At 50.0% G+C, this 14,629-nt stretch overlaps 1 protein-coding gene across 2 annotated transcripts in view; it reads right to left on the bottom strand.

Annotated features, from left to right (window-relative positions):
• Window positions 1-14,629, bottom strand: part of MOV10 (Mov10 RNA helicase) — a 439,448-nt gene that overhangs the window by 346,079 nt on the left and 78,740 nt on the right. The gene's annotated exons all lie outside the window — the stretch shown is intronic.

Below are 14,629 nucleotides of genomic sequence, written 5' to 3'. Positions count from 1 at the left end.
TCGCTGGTCACAGTATAACCACCGTATGTGTGTATATACTTTTTAGGATATTACTCCAGCTTCATATCAGCTGGCTCCTTGAGGGCGGCCGTATGATAAGCGTGTGAGCGCCTTATCCACCCTAAGGGGTGTTTCCCAACGCGCCCTAACTTCTGGCGGGAAAAGGTATAACGCCAATATTTGCTATCGGGGTAAACCCACGCCTCATCACACACTTCATTTTATTTTATCTGATTCAGGAAAAACTACGGTAGTTTTTTCACTGCCACATAATACCCATCTCTGTGGTACTTGTAGTATCACAAATATGTAACACCTCCTTCATTGCCCTTAACGTGTGGCCCTAATGAGGAATACGTTTGTTTATTCACCGTCGACACTGGATTCAGTGTCCGTGTCTGTGTCTGTGTCGACCGACTAAGGTAAACGGGCGTTTTAAACCCCTGACGGTGTTTTTGAGACGTCTGGACCGGTACTAATTGTTTGTCGGCCGTCTCATGTCGTCAACCGACCTTGCAGCGTGTTGACATTATCACGTAATTCCCTAAATAAGCCATCCATTCCGGTGTCGACTCCCTAGAGAGTGACCTCACCATTACAGGCAATTGCTCCGCCTCCTCACCAACATCGTCCTCATACATGTCGACACACACGTACCGACACACAGCACACACACAGGGAATGCTCTGATAGAGGACAGGACCCACTAGCCCTTTGGAGAGACAGAAGGAGAGTTTGCCAGCACACACCAAAAACGCTATAATTATATAGGGACAACCTTATATAAGTGTTTTCCCTTATAGCATCTTTATATATATGTCTAACGCCAAATTAGTGCCCCCCCTCTCTGTTTTAACCCTGTTTCTGTAGTGCAGTGCAGGGGAGAGCCTGGGAGCCTTCCCTCCAGCCTTTCTGTGAGGGAAAATGGCGCTGTGTGCTGAGGAGATAGGCCCCGCCCCTTTTTCGGCGGGCTCGTCTCCCGCTCTTCAACGGATTCTGGCAGGGGTTAAATATCTCCATATAGCCCCCGGAGGCTATATGTGAGGTATTTTTTGCCAAATAACAGGTTTCCATTGCTGCCCAGGGCGCCCCCCCCAGCGCCCTGCACCCTCAGTGACTGCCGTGTGAAGTGTGCTGAGAGCAATGGCGCACAGCTGCAGTGCTGTGCGCTACCTTAAGAAGACTGAAGAGTCTTCTGCCGCCGATTTCTGGACCTCTTCTCTTTTCGGCATCTGCAAGGGGGCCGGCGGCGCGGCTCCGGTGACCCATCCAGGCTGTACCTGTGATCGTCCCTCTGGAGCTAATGTCCAGTAGCCTAAGAAGCCAATCCATCCTGCACGCAGGTGAGTTCACTTCTTCTCCCCTAAGTCCCTCGATGCAGTGATCCTGTTGCCAGCAGGACTCACTGTAAAATAAAAAACCTAAAACTAAACTTTTCTAAGCAGCTCTTTAGGAGAGCCACCTAGATTGCACCCTTCTCGGACGGGCACAAAAACCTAACTGAGGCTTGGAGGAGGGTCATAGGGGGAGGAGCCAGTGCACACCACCTGATCCTAAAGCTTTTACTTTTGTGCCCTGTCTCCTGCGGAGCCGCTATCCCCCATGGTCCTTTCAGGAACCCCAGCATCCACTAGGACGATAGAGAAATCTCATTTTCTCTAACGTCCTAGTGGATGCTGGGGACTCCGTAAGGACCATGGGGATTATACCAAAGCTCCCAAACGGGCGGGAGAGTGCGGATGACTCTGCAGCACAGATTGAGCAAACACAAGGTCCTCCTCAGCCAGGGTATCAAACTTGTAGAACTTTGCAAAAGTGTTTGAACCTGACCAAGTAGCTGCTCGGCAAAGCTGTAATGCCGAGACCCCTCAGGCAGCCGCCCAAGAAGAGCCCACCTTCCTAGTGGAATGGGCCTTAACTGATTTTGGCAGCGGCAATACAGCCGCAGAATGAGCTTGCTGAATCGTGTTACAGATCCAGCGAGCAATAGTTTGCTTTGAAGCAGGAGCACCAAGCTTGTTGGAAGCATACAGGATAAACAAAGACTCTGTTTTCCTGACCCTAGCCGTTCTGGCTACATAAACCTTCAAAGCCCTGACCACATCAAGTAACTCGGAATCCTCCAAGTCAGTACTAGCCACAGGCACAATAGGTTGGTTTATATGAAAGGATGAAACCACTTTCGGCAGAAATTGTGGACGGGTCCGCAATTCTGCTCTATCCGCATGGAAAACCAGATAGGGGCTTTTATGTGACAAAGCCGCCAACTCTGACACACGCCTAGCCGAAGCCAAGGCTAATAGCATGACCACCTTCCACGTGAGATATTTCAACTCCACCGTTTTGAGTGGTTCAAACCAGTGTGATTTCAGGAAACTCAAACACCCCGTTAAAGATCCCAAGGTGCCACTGGAGGCACAAAAGGGGGCTGAATATGCAGTACTCCCTTTACAAGCGTCTGAACTTCAGGTAGAGAAGCCAACTCTTTTTGAAAGAAAATGGATAGGGCCGAAATCTGGACCTTAATGGAACCCAATTTTAGGCCCAAATTCACTCCGGACTGTAGGAAGTGAAGGAAACGGCCCAGCTGGAATTCCTCCGTAGGAGCATTCCTGGCCTCACACCAAGCAACATATTTTCGCCATATACGGTGATAATGTTGAGCCGTCACGTCCTTCCTAGCCTTTATCAGCGTAGGAATTACCTCATCCGGAATGCCTTTCTCTGCTAGGATCCGGCGTTCAACCGCCATGCCGTCAAACGCAGCCGCGGTAAGTCTTGGAACAGACAGGGCCCCTGTTGCAACAAGTCCCGTCTTAGAGGAAGAGGCCACGGGTCCTCTGTGAGCATTTCTTGCAGATCTGGATACCAAGTCCTTCGTGGCCAATCTGGAACAATGAGTATTGTTCTCACTCCTCTTTCTCTTATTATCCTCAGCACCTTGGGTATGAGAGGAAGAGGAGGACATACATAGACCGACTGGAACACCCACGGTGTCACCAGGGCGTCTACAGCTATCACCTGAGGGTCTCTTGACCTGGCGCAATACCGCTGTAGCTTTTTGTTGAGGCGGGATGCCATCATGTCCACCTGTGGCAGTTCCCACGACTTGTAATCTGTGCGAAGACTTCCTGATGAAGTCCCCACTCTCCCGGGTGGAGGTCGTGTCTGCTGAGGAAGTCTGCTTCCCAGTTGTCCACTCCCGGGAAGAACACTGCTGACAGTACGCTTACGTGATTCTCTGCCCAGCGAAGAATTCTGGTGGCTTCCGCCATCGCCACTCTGCTCCTTGTACCGCCTTGGCGGTTTACATGAGCCACTGCGGTGATGTCTGACTGAATCAGAACCGGTTGGTCGCGAAGCAGGGTCTCCGCTTGACGTAGGGCGTTGTATATGGCCCTTAGTTCCAGGATGTTGATGTGAAGGCAAGTCTCTTGACTTGACCACAGACCTTGGAAATTTCTTCCCTGTGTAACTGCACCCCAACCTCGGAGGCTTGCGTCCGTGGTCACCAGGACCCAGTCCTGAATGCCGAATCTGCGGCCCTCGAGAAGGTGAGCGCTCTGTAGCCACCACAGGAGTGACACCCTGGCCCTGGGGGATAGGGTGATTTACCGATGCATCTGAAGATGTGAGATTCGGAACACTTGTCCAGTAAGTCCCATTGAAAAGTCCTCGCATGGAACCTGCCGAAGGGAATGGCCTCGTATGATGCCACCATCTTTCCCAGGACACGAGTGCAGTGATGCACTGGACACCTGTTTTGGTTTTAATAGGTTCCTGAGCTATCTCCATCGGGAGATAAACCCTTTTCTGGTATGTGTCTAGAATCATGCCCAGGAAAGGCAGACGAGTCGTAGGAACCAACTGCGACTTTGCAATATTTAGAATCCAGCCGTGTTGCCGTAACACTTCCCGAGAAAGTGCTACACTGATCAGCAACTGCTCTCTTGATCTCGCTTTTATGAGGAGATCGTCCAAGTATGGGATAATTGTGACTCATTGCTTCCGTAGGAGTACCATCATTTCCGCCATTACCTTGGTAAATATTCTCGGTGCCGTGGAGAGACCAAACGGCAACGTCTGACATTGGTAATGACAATCCTGTACCACAAATCTGAGGTACGCCTGATGAGGTGGATAAATGGGGACATGAAGGTATGCATCCTTTATGTCCAGAGACACCATAAAATCCCCCCCTTCCAGGCTTGCGATGACCGCTCTCAGCGATTCCATCTTGAACCTTTTCAGGTATATGTTCAGGGATTTTAAATCTAATATGGGTCTGACCGAACCGTCCGGTTCCGGGACTACAAACATGGTCGAATAATAACCCCTTCCTTGTTGAAGGAGGGGAACCTTGACCACCACCTGTTGAAGATACAATTTGTGAATTGCAGTTAACACTATTTCCCTCCCGTGAGGGGAAGCTGGCAGGGCCGATTTGAGGTATCGTGAGGGGGCATCTCCTCGAATTCCAGCTTGTATCCCTGAGACACAATCTCTATTGCCCAGGGATCCAACTGGGAGTGAACCCACTTGTGGCTGAAATTTCGAAGACGTGCCTCCACCGGGCCTAGCTCCGCCTGTGGAGCCCCAGCGTCATGCGATGGATTTTATAGAGGCCGGGGAGGACTTCTGCTCCTGGGAACTAGCTGTGTTGTGCAGCTTCTTTCCTCTGCCCCTGCCTCTGGCAAGAAAGTACGCACCTCAGACTTTGTTTTTCTGTGATCGAAAGGACTGCATTTGATAATACGGTGCTCTCTTAGGCTGTGAGGAAACATATGGCAAAAAATTTGACTTTCCAGCAGTAGCTGTGGAGACCAGGTCCGAGAGATCCTCCCCAAACAATTCCTCACCCTTGTAAGGTAAAACCTCCATATGCCTTTTTGAGTCGGCATCACCTGTCCATTGCCGTGTCCACAGGACCCTTCTGGCAGAAATTGACATAGCATTTATTCTAGAACCCAGTAGACTAATGTCTCTTTGAGCATCTCTCATATATAGGACAGCGTCTTTAATATGCCCCAAGGTCAACAAAATAGTATTCTTGTCTAAGGTATCAATTTCCTCAGACACGGTATCCGTCCATGCTGCTACAGCACTACACACCCAGGCCGACGCGATCGCCGGCCTCAGTAAGGTACCTGAATGTGTATAAATGGACTTCAGGGTAACCTCCTGTTTGCGATCCGCAGCATCTTTGAGGGTAGCCGTATCCTGTGACGGCAGGGCTACCTTCTTGGATAAGCGTGTTAAAGCTTTGTCCACCTTAGGGGGAGGATTCCCAGCGTAACCTGTCCGTTGGCGGGAAAGGATACGCCATAAGAATCCTTTTGGAAATCTGCAGTTTTTTATCTGGAGATTCCCAAGCCTTTTCACATAACTCATTTCGCTCGTGTGAGGGGGGAAAGGTTACCTCCGGCTTATTTTCCCCATACATATATACCCTCTTGTCAGGGACTGGGATTTCCTCTGTGATGTGCAACACATCCTTAATTGCTATAATCATATAACGGATGGATTTAGCCAATTTTGGCTGTAACTTTGCATCATCGTAATCGACACTGAAGTCAGAATCCATGTCGGTATCTGTGTCAACAATTTGGGATAGTGGGCGCTTCTGAGACCCTGATGGCCTCTGCGACATAGGATCAGGCACGGGTTGGGACCCCGAATGTCCTGAGGCTTCAGCTTTTCTAACCTTTTATGCAAGGAATTAACATTATCATTTAATCCTTCCACATATCCATCCAATCAGGTGTCGGCGCAGACACCACATTCACTTGCTCCCGCTCTGCTTCCACATAGCCTTCCTCATAAGACATGTCGACACAGGCGTACCGACACACCACACAGACAGGGAATGCCCTTTTTGAAGACAGTTCCCCCACAAGGCCCTTAGGAGAGACAGAGAGATTATGCCAGCACACACCCCAGCGCTATAAACCCAGGAATAACACAGTAACTTAATGTTAACCCAGTAGCTGCTGTTTATATATTGTCTTTTGCGCCTAATTATGTGCCCCCCCTCTCTTTTTACCCTCTTCTACCGTGTATCAGCAGGGGAGAGCCTGGGGAGCTTCCTCTCAGCGGAGCTGTGGAGAAAAAAAATAAGAATTTACTTACCGATAATTCTATTTCTCGTAGTCCGTAGTGGATGCTGGGGACTCCGTAAGGACCATGGGGAATAGCGGCTCCGCAGGAGACTGGGCACAAAAGTAAAGCTTTAGAACTACCTGGTGTGCACTGGCTCCTCCCCCTATGACCCTCCTCCAAGCATCAGTTAGGATACTGTGCCCGGACGAGCGTACACAATAAGGAAGGATTTTGAATCCCGGGTAAGACTCATACCAGCCACACCAATCACACCGTATAACTCGTGATCTAAACCCAGTTAACAGCATGATAACAGAGGAGCCTCTAGAAAAGATGGCTCACTACAGCAATAACCCGATTTTTTGGTAACAATAACTATGTACCAGTATTGCAGACAATCCGCACTTGGGATGGGCGCCCAGCATCCACTACGGACTACGAGAAATAGAATTATCGGTAAGTAAATTCTTATTTTCTCTAACGTCCTAAGTGGATGCTGGGGACTCCGTAAGGACCATGGGGATTATACCAAAGCTCCCAAACGGGCGGGAGAGTGCGGATGACTCTGCAGCACCAAATGAGAGAACTCCAGGTCCTCCTCAGCCAGGGTATCAATTTTGTAGAATTTTACAAACGTATTTGCTCCTGACCAAGTAGCTGCTCGGCAAAGTTGTAAAGCCGAGACCCCTCGGGCAGCCGCCCAAGATGAGCCCACCTTCCTTGTGGAGTGGGCATTTACAGATTTTTGGCTGTGGCAGGCCTGCCACAGAATGTGCAAGCTGAATTGTACTACAAATCCAACGAGCAATAGTCTGCTTAGAAGCAGGAGCACCCAGCTTGTTGGGTGCATACAGGATAAACAGCGAGTCAGATTTTCTGACTCCAGCCGTCCTGGAAACATATATTTTCAGGGCCCTGACAACGTCTAGCAACTTGGAGTCCTCCAAGTCCCTAGTAGCCGCAGGCACCACAATAGGTTGGTTCAGGTGAAACGCTGAAACCACCTTAGGGAGAAACTGAGGACGAGTCCTCAATTCCGCCCTGTCCGAATGGAAAATCAGATAAGGGCTTTTACAGGATAAAGCCACCAATTCTGACACGCGCCTGGCCCAGGCCAGGGCCAACAGCATGACCACTTTCCATGCGAGATATTTTAACTCCACAGATTTAAGTGGTTCAAACCAATGTGACTTTTGGAACCCAAAAACTACATTGAGATCCCAAAGTGCCACTGGAGGCACAAAAGGAGGCTGTATATGCAGTACCCCTTTTACAAACGTCTGAACTTCAGGGACTGAAGCTAGTTCTTTTTGGAAGAAAATTGACAGGGCCGAAATTTGAACCTTAATGGACCCCAATTTCAGGCCCATAGACACTCCTGTTTGCAGGAAATGTAGGAATCGACCCAGTTGAATTTCCTCTGTCGGGCCTTACTGGCCTCGCACCACGCAACATATTTTCGCCAAATGCGGTGATAATGTTTTGCGGTTACATCATTCCTGGCTTTGATCAGGATAGGGATGACTTCATCCGGAATGCCTTTTTTCCTTCAGGATCCGGCGTTCAACCGCCATGCCGTCAAACGCAGCCGCGGTAAGTCTTGGAACAGACAGGGTCCTTGCTGGAGCAGGTCCCTTCTTAGAGGTAGAGGCCACGGATCCTCCGTGAGCATCTCTTGAAGTTCCGGTTACCAAGTCCTTCTTGGCCAATCCGGAGCCACGAATATAGTGCTTACTCCTCTCCATCTTATCAATCTCAGTACCTTGGGTATGAGAGGCAGAGGAGGGAACACATACACTGACTGGTACACCCACGGTGTTACCAGAGCGTCTACAGCTATTGCCTGAGGGTCCCTTGACCTGGCGCAATACCTGTCGAGTTTTTCCCAACGGTTTATAATCATGTGGAAGACTTCTGGGTGAAGTCTCCACTCTCCCGGGTGGAGGTCGTGTCTGCTGAGGAAGTCTGCTTCCCAGTTGTCCACTCCCGGAATGAATACTGCTGACAGTGCTATCACATGATTTTCCGCCCAGCGAAGAATCCTTGCAGCTTCTGCCATTGCCCTCCTGCTTCTTGTGCCACCCCGTCTGTTTACGTGGGTGACTGCCGTGATGTTGTCCGACTGGATCAACACCGGCTGACCTTGAAGCAGAGGTCTTGCTAAGCTTAGAGCATTGTAAATGGCCCTTAGCTTCAGGATATTTATGTGAAGTGATGTCTCCAGGCTTGACCATAAGCCCTGGAAATTCCTTCCCTGTGTAACTGCTCCCCAGCCTCTCAGGCTGGCATCCGTGGTCACCAGGACCTAGTCCTGAATGCCGAATCTGCGGCCCTCTAGAAGATGAGCACTCTGCAACCACCACAGGAGGGACACCCTTGTCCTTGGTGACAGGGTTATCCGCTGATGCATCTGAAGATGCGACCCAGACCATTTGTCCAGCAGGTCCCACTGGAAAGTTCTTGCGTGGAATCTGCCGAATGGGATTTGCTTCGTAGGAAGCCACCATTTTACCCAGAACCCTTGTGCATTGATGCACTGAGAGTTGGCTCGGTTTTAGGAGGTTCCCGACTAGCTCGGATAACTCCCTGGCTTTGTCCTCCGGGAGAAACACCTTTTTTCTGGACTGTGTCCAGGATCATCCCTAGGAACAGAAGACGAGTCGTCGGAACCAGCTGCGATTTTGGAATATTGAGAATCCAATCGTGCTGCCGCAACACTACCTGAGATAGTGCTACACCGACCTCCAACTGTTCCCTGGATCTTACCCTTATCAGGGAATCGTCCAAGTAAGGGATAACTAAAATTCCCTTCCTTCGAAGGAATATCATAATTTCGGCCATTACCTTGGTAAAGACCCGGGGTGCCGTGGACCATCCATACGGCAGCGTCTGAACTGATAGTGACAGTTCTGTACCATAAACCTGAGGTACCCTTGGTGAGAAGGGTAAATTGGGACATGAAGGTAAGCATCCTTGATGTCCCGAGACATCATGTAGTCTCCTTCTTCCAGGTTCGCAATCACTGCTCTGAGTGACTCAATCTTGAATTTGAACCTCTGTATGTAAGTGTTCAAAGATTTTAGATTTAGAATCGGTCTCACCGAGCCGTCCGGCTTCGGTACCACAACAGTGTGGAATAATACCCCGTTCCCTGTTGCAGGAGGGGTACCTTGATTATCACCTGCTGGGAATACAGCTTGTGAATGGCTTCCAAAACTGTCTCCCTGTCAGAAGGAGACATCGGTAAAGCCGACTTTAGGAAACGGCGAGGGGGAGACGTCTCGAATTCCAATTTGTACCCCTGAGATATCACCTGAAGGATCCAGGGGTCTACTTGCGAGTGAGCCCACTGCGCGCTGAAATTCATTGAGACGGGCCCCCCACCGTGCCTGATTCTGCTTGTAAAGCCCCAGCGTCATACTGAGGGCTTGGCAGAGGCGGGAGAGGGTTTCTGTTCCTGGGAACTGGCTGATTTCTGCAGCCTTTTTCCTCTCCCTCTGTCACGGGGCAGAAATGAGGAACCTTTTGCCCGCTTGTCCACGAAAAGACTGCGCCTGATAATACGGCGTCTTCTCATGTTGAGAGGCGACCTGGGGTACAAACGTGGATTTCCCAGCTGTTGCCGTGGCCACCAGGTCTGAAAGACCGACCCCAAATAACTCCTCCCCTTAATAAGGCAATACTTCCAAATGCCGTTTGGAATCTGCATCACCTGACCACTGTCGTGTCCATAACCCTCTACTGGTAGAAATGGACAACGCACTTAGACTTGATGCCAGTCGGCAAATATTCCGCTGTGCATCACGCATATATAGAAATGCATCTTTCAAATGCTCTATAGGCAATAATATACTGTCCCTATCTAGGGTATCAATATTTTCAGTCAGGGAATCCGACCACGCCAACCCAGCACTGCATATCCAGGCTGAGGCGATTGCTGGTCGCAGTATAACACCAGTATGTGTGTAAATACATTTTAGGATACCCTCCTGCTTTCTATCAGCAGGATCCTTAAGGGCGACCATCTCAGGAGAGGGTAGAGCCCTTGTTCTTACAAGCGTGTGAGCGCTTTATCCACCCTAGGGGGTGTTTCCCAACGCACCCTAACCTCTGGCGGGAAAGGATATAATGCCAATAACATTTTAGAAATTATCAGTTGTTATCGGGGGAAACCCACGCATCATCACACACCTCATTTAATTTCTCAGATTCAGGAAAAACTACAGGTAGTTTTTCCTCACCGAACATAATACCCCTTTTTGGTGGTACTCGTATTATCAGAAATGTGTAAAACATTTTTCATTGCCTCAATCATGTAACGTGTGGCCCTACTGGAAGTCACATTTGTCTCTTCACCGTCGACACTGGAGTCAGTATCCGTGTCGACGTCTATATCTGCCATCTGAGGTAACGGGCGCTTTAGAGCCCCTGACAGCCTATGAGACGTCTGGACAGGCACAAGCTGAGTAGCCGGCTGTCTCATGTCAACCACTGTCTTTTATACAGAGCTGACACTGTCACGTAATTCCTTCCAACAGTTCATCCACTCAGGGTGTCGACCCCCTAGGGGGTGACATCACTATTACAGGCAATCTGCTCCGTCTCCACATCATTTTTCTCCTCATACATGTCGACACAAACGTACCGACACACAGCACACACACACACAGGGAATGCTCTGATAGAGGACAGGACCCCACTAGCCCTTTGGGGAGACAGAGGGAGAGTTTGCCAGCACACACCAGAGCGCTATATATATATATATATATATATATATATATATATATATATATATATATATATATACACACACACACACACACAGGGATAACCTTATAAGTGTTTTTCCCCTTATAGCTGCTGTATTGTTAATACTGTGCCTAATTAGTGCCCCCCTCTCTTTTTTAACCCTTTCTGTAGTGTAGTGACTGCAGGGGAGAGCCAGGGGAGCTTCCCTACAACTGAGCTGTGAGGGAAAATGGCGCCAGTGTGCTGAGGAGATAGGCTCCGCCCCTTTTTTGCGGACTTTTCTCCTGCTTTTTTATGGATTCTGGCAGGGGTTAAAATTCATCCATATAGCCCTGGGGGCTATATGTGATGTATTTTCGCCAGCCAAGGTGTTTTTATTGCTGCTCAGGGCGCCCCCCCCTAGTGCCCTGCACCCTCAGTGACTGAAGTGTGAAGTGTGCTGAGGAGCAATGGCGCACAGCTGCAGTGCTGTGCGCTACCTTGGTGAAGACAGGACGTCTTCTGCCGCCGATTTTCCGGACCTCTTCTGTCTTCTGGCTCTGTAAGGGGGCCGGCGGCGCGGCTCTGGGACCCATCCATGGCTGGGCCTGTGATCGTCCCTCTGGAGCTAATGTCCAGTAGCCTAAGAAGCCCAATCCACTCTGCACGCAGGTGAGTTCGCTTCTTCTCCCCTTAGTCCCTCGGTGCAGTGAGCCTGTTGCCAGCAGGTCTCACTGAAAATAAAAAACCTAAAACTAAACTTTTCACTAAGCAGCTCAGGAGAGCCACCTAGTGTGCACCCTTCTCGTTCGGGCACAAAAATCTAACTGACGCTTGGAGGAGGGTCATAGGGGGAGGAGCCAGTGCACACCAGGTAGTTCTGAAGCTTTACTTTTGTGCCCAGTCTCCTGCGGAGCCGCTATTCCCCATGGTCCTTACGGAGTCCCCAGCATCCACTTAGGACGTTAGAGAAAAAATGGCGCTGGTGAGTGCTGAGGAAGAAGCTCCGCCCCCTCGGCGGCAGGCTTCTGTCCCGCTTAAATATGCAATTTTTAGCGGGGGCTCATACATATATACAGTGCCCAGCTGTATATATATGTTTAACTTTTGCCAAAAGAGGTCCCAAATGCTGCCCAGGGCGCGCGCGCGCCCCCCCCCCCCCCCCTGCACCCTTACAGTGACCGGAGTATGTGAGGTGTGTGGGAGCAATGGCGCACAGCTGCAGTGCTGTGCGTTACCTCAGTGAAGAACGGAGTCTTCTGCCGCCTGTGAAGTCTTTTTTGCTTCTCATACTCACCCGGCTTCTGTCTTCCGGCTCTGCGAGGGGGACGGCGGCGCAGCTCTGGGGTCGGACGGCGAGGGTGAGATCCTGTGTACGATCCCTCTCGAGCTAATGGTGTCCAGTAGCCTAAGAAGCAGGACCTAGCTTCAGAGAGTAGGGCTGCTTCTCTCCCCTCAGTCCCACGATGCAGGGAGTCTGTTGCCAGCAGAGCTCCCTGAAAATAAAAAACCTAACAGAATACTTTATCCGAGCAAACTCAGGAGAGCTCACTGAAAAGCACCCAGCTCGTCTGGGCACAGTATCAAACTGAGGTCTGAAGGAGGGGCATAGAGGGAGGAGCCAGTGCACACCAGAACCTAAATTCTTTCTTAAAGTGCCCATGTCTCCTGCAGAGCCCGTCTATCCCCATGGTCCTTACGGAGTCCCCAGCATCCACTAGGACGTTAGAGAAATATATATATATTGCATTATCTGGGCAATTACATGTTTTTGAGGGTATGTAGGTGGGTCCATAGTAGTAGGGGCTGAATATTTTAAGCCTTCCACAGATTTTTTCAAAACCTGCGTCTCCCTTTCAGTATGGGACATCCTAGTAGAAATCTGGGATATCATTCCCCTTAAAGAATCCACCCATGGGGGGTTCAGATTCAGAAGGCTGAGACAGTATATTACATTCCTCAGGAGAAGATACACACTCTGCAGCACAGGACACAGAGTCCTTAGACATGGTAATGTGGGATATACACACAGGAAAATGTCAGACACAGACTCCCCCAGAGTACCTTCAGAGAGACACAGAGTATAAGGAACCAGCCACATAGCACCCCTGTAAGCAATTATTATTATAAAAGCCCGGCGCTGACTAACTACCCTTAATAGAGTTAGTATTGATATCACACTTCCCCCCCCCCCCCCCACTGTCAGTGCTGCCATACCCGCCGGCAACCCGCTAACCGGCGCTGTACTCACCACTCTTCTGGCTCTGTTAGGGGGTGGAGGCCGTGCTGCAGGAGTGAGCGGTTGTCTCGTTGGCTTGCGATCAGCACCCTCAGGAGCTCAGTGTCCTGTCAGCGGATTAGAGAACCATAACTCTTTAGGAAGTTGGTTCTTACTCCCCCCCCCCCCCCCCATCCCCCTCCAAGTCCCACGAAGCAGGGAGGCAGCAGCCTCCCTGTAACATAACGCTAAAAAATAAAAATCGAAGAAAACTCCTAGGAGCTCCCCTAGCTGTGACCGGCTCCTCTGGGCACATTTTCTAAACTGAGTCTGGTAGGAGGGGCATAGAGGGAGGGGCCAGCCCACACTATTAAACTCTTAAAGTGCCAGTGGCTCCAAAAGGACCTGTATATAAACCATGGTACTAAATTGGACCCCGACATCCTCTAGGACATAAGAGAAAACAACAATATATACCTGTATACAGTCCACACAAAGCTTTAAGGACAATGAGCACTGCGGGGCTTGTAGCCCAGAGCTAGTTTGTCCACGGCGGGCACCACAGCTCCAGGCCTGCGACCGCCATGTGACTTGCCGCCAACACTGCACTGGGGACCCGCTAACCAGGACCCCGGTGTAACACTCACCGCACCTGGATCTTCGGCATCTGTTAGAGAGTGGCGGCTAGCTGCTGGCGTGGGCACACATAATAACGACGTGTGATCAGTACCTCAGGAGCTCAGTGTCCTGTCAGCTGGGATTACGAACCATTAACCCTCAGGAGGTTGGTTCGGTCCCCCCTCTAAGGGGGGCATTCCGAGTTGTTCGCTCGCAACTTTCTGCAGCGCTACAATCAGGTTAAAAGTCTGCAAAATAAAAGTCTGCAAAACTGCGCACCCGTTTGAAAAACCGCAAGCGTGTCGAAGCGTTTGCAGGGCGGGTGTCTGACGTCAATTCCGGGAAGTCTGAAGTGATCGCAGCGGCAGAGGTAGTCCAAAAGCTACTCAAACTACAACAAACCTTTTTGTGCCGTCGACTGCAAAAGCGTTCGCACACTTGCAAAGGGAAAATACAATCCCCCATAGGTGGCGGCGACGACTACTATCTGATCGCAGCACAGCAAAAAGTTGCTAGCGAGCGATCAACTCGGAAATTACCCCCTAAGTTCCACGAAGCAGGTAGTCTATCTGCCAAGCAGAGCTACCTGAAAATAATAAAATAAATTAAATATAAAGAAAAATCTCTGGAGCTCCAGAGAAGTGCACCCGGCTACTTGGGCACATTTTCCTAGACTGAGTCTGGTAGGAGGGGCATAGAGGGGAGGAGCCAGCACACACATACACTAAAAGTTTTAAAGTGCCAAGGCTCCAGTGGACCTAATCTATACCCCATGGTACTAAAGCACAAGACCCCAGTATCCACTAGGACGTAAGAGAAACTACACCGGCCATAGGGATTGTTCAAGTTTTGATGGTGCGTCTACAGGCGCACATCGACCGTAATCCACTGTCCTAAGATGCTGCAAGTGGGCGATTTAGGTGGTGTGTATTCAAACTGAAATCTAAATTGTAGTGTAAAAATAAC

Source organism: Pseudophryne corroboree, chromosome 2, assembly GCF_028390025.1.
Source record: "Pseudophryne corroboree isolate aPseCor3 chromosome 2, aPseCor3.hap2, whole genome shotgun sequence".
Taxonomy (NCBI): Eukaryota; Metazoa; Chordata; class Amphibia; order Anura; family Myobatrachidae; genus Pseudophryne; species Pseudophryne corroboree.
This window is presented reverse-complemented; position numbering and strand designations above follow the sequence as displayed.